Genomic DNA, 7550 nt, shown 5'->3' with positions numbered 1-7550 from the left:
TGATAGGTTTTCTGTAATGCATAGTTGTCCTGCTTCCTTCCCAACTAAACCATAAAGTTCTGGTGGCTACGTACTTATTTCACAGAGACAATATACTCCTATTATCACACCAACCAGGTGAGACTTGAAAGACCGATGTTTTTCCTTTTTCTTCTTCCAAGAAGCAAGCAGCACCCAGTATTTCCCAATCTAAAGTTATTCCAATCTCCCACTAATCTGATGGAGGGGAGCATTTTTGATCTGGTTTGTGATATAGTAAACACCTTATGATCTACAACACTTTTGCTTTCCCTTCATGATAGATAACTGGAACTGGAATGCCCCTAGAGCACCAGGAAAGCAAAACAATAAAGCAATAAAAGTGTCCAAGTCATTCCTTGCATAATGACAATCTCCAAGTATTGTGTGATTGTTGAAATTCTGGAAGACTCAGATTTGAGTGAAAAGGCATTTTAAGAAATCTGCTAAAATAAACTCATTCTGTTCATCAGAATGATTACATCTGGTGATACAGAGTGAAAGACAGATGCTGGACTTCCTCACTTGTTTTATTTGTCAGTGGCTATGGTCAATGTTCTCAAGGTGTTTCATACCCCTTATGGTGTGTTTGGTAACTGAAATTGACTGAATAGGAGGAGAGGGAGCATTTCCCAATTAGAGGAATTGGTTGTAGCTGTGAAAAGTCTTATCTACCATCTTGAAGATCAAAAGAATGTTATAAGAACCATTCCTTCTTAGTGTCTCTTGTTACAGAAGTTAGCGCCACCTGGCCTATCCAATTAGTTTCTCTTATAGAAGTTGCCATTTAGAAGGTTTCAGAAAGAACACAATCAGATTGGTACAAAGGGTTGAACCATCCAGAGAGGGGATGATGGAATATAAGGGGAAGCAGAAGAATGGATCACTCAAGCATAGGCCTCTTTGAAGAGAACATAATCTATGGCTGCCACTCTGCAGAAATCTGCATATGTACTAGAACCATGCTACATCTTTGAAAGTATAAAATCTAAGTAGCTAGGTTTATTATGATTTGTGGCTCTAAGTCTCAACTGCCTATGTCTCTGAATGAGTTTTCATCATTTTTATTTATTATTATTTTTAATTAGAAGCTGCAACCTTACTTCTGGACATGTATGTTTTATTGGAAAACAGTACTTTCAATAATAATAAAATATATAAAATTTAATATTTTATAAAATAAAATAATAAAATTTTAAAGCAGCATAATCACTCAGAGAAATCAAAGAGTTGGTGGTACTAAGGAAAGTGCCCTGCTCTGGGCTGTTTGGAGTACTTTATGGGGTTTTGCCATTCCTACCCTTGCTGTCACAAGAAACAACCTGGAAGTTTTTGTACCTCTCTGGAGCACCAAAGGAGCAAGTAGGTTCAAGGGTGTTGGGAGAGAAGTTTCACAGGAAGCTTTTCCCAGTCACTAGCAGACTGGACTCTCCTGGCAAGTACCCACACCAGGAGAAGGAAGGCTATTGTAGCTAAGAGGTCAGTGGATCCCCTCTGTGGTGGCCAGCATCGTGTCAGGTACAACTACATGGACAAGACAGTTTGAGCAGCTTCTTTTGTGGTTGCATTTGGTTGAGGTGATCACATGAACATCCCGGATTGTTTTGGGGCCAGCGTCTACACTGGCTCTCAATCCAGTGTGATTTGATACACATCAACAGCCCTCCTTCCTTTGATATTGCCCACCTGGCAATCCCTGACTCTCCTTTCTTATCTTTGTGTGTGTATGTGTATGCAGAGGTGATGTCTCACTAAACTAATATATCAATGCAGTGATAAGATGATCTAGTGCTAAACTTGGTTTAATTTTTTTAAAACAAACAAATGCTTTGGTTGAGTAATGAGAAAAATCTATGAGGTGGGTGTTCCTGCTGTCCCAGAACACCACACCCCAGCTTAATATGTCACCACATTACTACCCTGAGCCATAAGTCCCTTCCTTTCCTGAAATGAATCAAACGGTCACATAAGGAAAACACTGTTTAAATCATTCCAACTTTTAAAAAGTAGAAGCCTCTAGGAGCCAGGGGTGGGAGGGAACCTCTGAATCAGAAGGCAAAAAGAGTTGTGCTGATTTGCATTGGCCATTTCATTTGTGATCATAGGAGAATGGTTCAAATTCACCCCTGATAATTGCAGACTATATTGATAATTTGTCAATATAGTCACAGCTTGTGACTATAGGACATCATTAGAAGCTAGTAGCAATTTTGCAAAGCAGTCAGACTCATAAACGTAACGTCTATTGCCTTCTGATGACCGATCACAAAATAAAGCAGACTGATTTGCAAAGCAGAGAAGTGAACAAGTTTGCACCAGGACAACAGATGTCTTTTTGGTATATAAAGAATTCTTAATTCTAATAACATGCTTTTGGCAATCTGCAGATTCACCCAAAACAGTTCTTCATAGATCAAAGCAAACAACATTCTGTAGAAAAATATTAACTGGTTACATGAACAGAACTAAATGACTGACATAACGCTAACTGTCCACTACATTGCTAACTGGCAGAACACCTCTGACTAAAAACAGTGGGGAAATAATATGGAAAGGCCCCTAATTGGAACTCTCCCCTTCTTTCATATGGGACCATCCAATTCAGACTCAACCTGCCAGTCAGTTCAAACACAAGTCCACACTGAACGCCATGTGATCTGCTTAGAAAGAAGGGATTATGTTGTCCCTCTTCTTGGCTTTGGTTGTCTCCTGCTTTCCCTTTGCTAATAGAGCATCTTGTTCACCACGTATGTCCGATTATTAATTTTTACTGCCCATTTCTTTTAGTAGAAGCTAAACATTGCTATTTCCTTATTGAGAAGCTCAGCTATCCCATGATCTGCTCTCCACATCACTATCCTTACTGTTTTCTGGTACATCAGCTGCCTTGGGTCCTTTTTAAGGAGAAAAGTGATGTACAAATATTTTAAATCAATAATGAAATAAATTACACTCTTATGTGCATAACTATTAAGATACAATTGCATATATTTACGGTTTTTGGTTTCAGGGGGAGTATTGGTTACACGTTGAGGGGAGAAAAGCAAGTGCTGCACAACATAGTAGTGGATCAATAAATTTTTGCCATGGGGTGAGTGACTCACAACAAAAATGCAGGAAGAGGACTGGTCGGTTTGGATGAAGAGAAGAATCTCTCCTGGGGTGTTGACCTACAGCAACAAACAGAGAGCAAATCTGCAGAAGTTATGTCAGTCTGTGGTTGTTGTTTTTAAAACCACGCAACTGAGAACAGAATCTGCCCTCAAATCTCTTCACTGAGCTCTCTGGGTTCTGCCTTGTTTGTTTGTGTGTGGCAAGGTTTAATCAGCAAGCCACTTGCCTGTTCCAGTGAGGGCATCCGCTGGCTCCCTGGGGGGTAGAGAGAAGGTAATGTTTAACTTTATCTGTGCTCTGCTTCTGGTACTTTAGCCTGGCAATAAGCAATGTAAAACACCCTTGGCATGGTTGGGTTTAGCGTGTGTGTGTGTGTGTGTGTGTGTGTGTGTGTGTGTGTGTGTGTACGCATGCATGCATGCATGTGTTTTAGATACGTAAGTTGTATTTCTGACTTAATCAAAATGGGAGGTCATGCGATCTTTCCTCTTACCCTTTTGTGCATTTCCCTGAGCAAAAGCTGTTGCTGACTCTTGACATAGGGGCAGGGAGAGAGGAAACGTTCCTTGTCTGACTCAGAAATCTGCCCAGATTTTGCTTCCCTGATCTGTGAGCCAAGGCTCTCCTCTAAATCCCAGCAGACCCAGACATTAAGTTGTTGATGACCAGGGAGAGGACCCTTTTGGTCATGGATTTTCATTCACAGAAGGTTTTCATCAAGTTTTTCTCTCAGTACCATAAGCCTTTATTCTCCCAAGCATTCTCATATGTTGCCGTTGTTGTACTGCTGCCTGGAATTGTTCCTCATTTTCTTTCAATTGTGATTTTATTCATCACTGGGTTTTATAAACTTTATTGTATGCCCTCCTGGTCATTTGACATTTGAAGGTGGTCTAGATGTTTTTTAAATGAACGAATTCTGTTTTCTTCCTGCCTGTAATATTTTGTTACTATTGCAGCCATGTGCTGTTCCACTACCTTTATTTTGCATATGTTAGTATTTGAAAATCTTGCTCAAAGGTTCACTTATCTCCTTGTTCCCTCTACAAACACACTGTTCTCTTTGGAAGCGGCATCTGATGTACTGGAGTATATGACATGAGGAGTATTGGTCTATTTTTAAGTTGAGATAGACAAAGTATGGCCATCCAAATTGTATTGGACTGCAGTCCCCTTCAGCCTGAATCAGCCTACACAGTGATAAGGGAGATATGTGGCTCAGAATGAGGTAAATTGAAAGAGCGGTCCCTTTTCCTCGTAGATCTGGAATCTTTCATTCCAAGGTTCCATACCTGTTTCAATATCTCCTAAAAGTAATTCACATTCTTCCAATGTCAATTTCCGCACCATAGGCCATCCCCTCTCTTCCTCCTCCCACCATTCTCCTCTCCTTCTATCTCATGCCCTTTCCCATTATCCACCCTGATTCCATCCCTTGCCTTTTTCTCTCCCACAGGGGAAAGTAAAGGTAAGGCACTCCCACAGATGACATCACAGCTCTCAGGGGAGTCTGAGTTGCACGTACCCTATGGGAACCGGGCTAATAGATGGCTGAAGTAAAAGGGAAGGGATCAAATCAAATATCCAGGAATGTAATGTACCGTAGATTTGCTACACTAATCCAAATCAATGGGCAATAGAGCCACTCTTTAACAGGAGCAAAGAGGATGTGTGGATGGGCACTGAAACTCCCCTGAACCCCAAAACTAGTCTGGTGCCTTTAAGTGTTGTGGAGGACGCTATCCTATTGACAGAATCAAAGTAAGTAGAAGCTGCCCATTCAATCGGCTTCTGTACATGGAATGGTGGGCCTGCCATCATTGACTCAGCCCAATGTCTTGGGCTGGCTATCAACATTCTGATGATACGTCACTTTGACCTAGAACGCTCTAAACCAATGACAAGGCTGGGCCATCATATATTGGTGGCTAAGAAAGAGCAGCAAAGGATACCCTCAGCTCTCAAAATCAAGGTGCCCTTGGCTAGTGAAGTTATTGCAGCACCTGAGAAAGAAAAGTCTCATGTATCACCTTCCTGACCATTAAAGGCAGGTAGAGTGAATTTGAATAATGATAGGTATGAATCCTTTTTCTGAGAGTTAAAAATTGCTCCCTGAGGCAGCTGCATCATTCTCCCTATAATGACATTGATGGCACTTTAGAAGCCGAGGAACATCACACTTGTAAGGATGAAATGAAACCTGTGCCACCACTTACTTACTGGTCAATTACATGACTATGGAATGAACCACACTCCACACTTTACCCTGTGGGTAATATGGCTCTATATCAACTTCTAAATATTACAGGCTGCACTAACAAGATAAGAATGTAAACAGACTCTTTTATTTCTGAATATGGGTCAAAGAGGAGCTCTTGAGTCTGCGGGTCAAATTACAGATTAACTTTCCTTTGACTGGTTATTGATGATGGATCATGAAACATTTTTTGTGTCTATCTCTATATATAGACATGCTAGTATTAGCAGTTCCAGATGACCAAACTTAGCTGATGGCTTTGTACCCTAGTCTTAATGACCCCCTTCTCCTTAAAAGAGAAGACTCAGCAGTCAGTCTTTGCATGGTTATATAACCTCTGTTCAAGTTGCATCTGACTTATGAGCATGGCAGTTAACAACTATAATTCTCTGGCATTTTGGAGCATGAAACATTTTGGAGTGAAGATGAAAAACCCTAAACACAGAGTGTAAAACTAGAAGTGAGTTTGTTAATGAAATTGATGCTAAACTAGTTAGGACCCACTCTGTCCTCTTGTACTTCACAAAGATTAACAATAGCAATCAAAACAAAAATAATTTAGAATAATACTAATAGTAGTATATTGAACTTGGAGACTGGGAGATGCTGAATGTTGTAGCCCAAAAAGCATTTCCAAGCTTTTCAGTTAACTGTTTTGTACCTTTAGTTAGGACTGCAGTTTCAGACAGGCCAGAAACGTAATCTGGCTAGCTGGCTGGCTATGTATCCAAATGGCTACCGGCCACTGCCCTCTTTAAGTCCTCCCTTCTTATTATATGATGTGGAAACATTTTTCTATGATGCACAAAAAACTCAGTGAGCTTAGTTATTGGGAAGCTGCAGCCCAACAGGCAACGGAGAGATCTGTTTGTGGCATGGTGCCCACTTAGGTTCTAAAGTGCCCGATTGATGTACAAACTGTTTCAAATCAAATAAAAGGCAAACGTTCTCCCGGGTCAGAAATGTCTGCATTTTGGTGTAACGAAACTGCTAAAAGGGAGCTACAGGACTTGAAGGAGAGGAATTCAACAGAACTCAGAACCTGGATAAAATAACCCTTAAGAAGTTTGTTGTTGGTTGTTGTGGGGTTTTTTGGGTTCTTTGGACGTGTTCTGAAGGTTGTTCTTCCTAATGTTACGCCAGTCTCTGTGGCCAGCATCTTCAGAGGACAGCACCCAGAGCACAGAGTGCTGTTCTCTGAAGATACCGGCCACAGAGACTGGCGAAACGTTAGAAAGAACAATCTTCAGAACACATCCAAAGAGCCTGAAAAACCCACAGCAACCATTAGATCCCTGCCATGAAAGCCTTCACGAATACAAGTTTGTTGTTGTTTTGAGATAATCATTTTCCAGAATGCCCCAGATACTATGGCTAATGTCCTTGCTTTTGAGGGGACTTTAGGATCTATCATCCAAAGAGAATAACTTTGCTGAGCTCCCGCCCAGAGTGCTTGAGTAGGAGCAACAGAACTGCAGGCAGAGCTCCCAGAGATAACCACCTCTGCAGATCTCAGCATTTCTGAAGCCTTGCCTTCTCCCTGCAGTCCATCATCCCTGCTGAAAACTGCTGAAAACTTGAAAAGTCTCAAGGATCGCTGAAGCAGCTTCTTGGGAACACACTGTGGGAAAGGGGCCTCCTATGCAATAGCCTGAGAGTGCTTGGGCAAATAAATATTCATTTTCAGAGATACAGACGTTCCTCCTTCTTCCAGCACCCACCAGAAGATATACAGCAAAAGTCACAACACATTAACATTAAGGTGGATGAGCTAAGGAAGGTCTGCTCATTTCTGCTCAGGATTGTCAACACTGATGAAAAGATTCTGCCAGTGGATTTTAAAGCCACTGCAGACTGAAGGTCTCAAGAAAACACTGCAGTAATCCTGTTTTGGGTAGTACCCTCATTCTCTAGCTGTGGACATATGAATGGGCTATACAAGATTCTGCCATCTGCTGGTAATGATTGAACTTACAGCTGGCCTTTTAAATCCAGTGCATCTTGATTAATAATGAACTTTTTGGAATTAAAAACTGCTAGACAGATACTGTTAGGGGCCAGAATTTGAATGTGTCTACCAGAACTGTGAGCAGGGCAAATGGTTACTTCTGAAAAAAGAGTCAGATTGGCTCGTAGCAATAAAGCTATCTCAAGGTCCAAG

Source organism: Pogona vitticeps, chromosome 4, assembly GCF_051106095.1.
Source record: "Pogona vitticeps strain Pit_001003342236 chromosome 4, PviZW2.1, whole genome shotgun sequence".
Lineage (NCBI taxonomy): Eukaryota > Metazoa > Chordata > Lepidosauria > Squamata > Agamidae > Pogona > Pogona vitticeps.
This window is presented reverse-complemented; position numbering follows the sequence as displayed.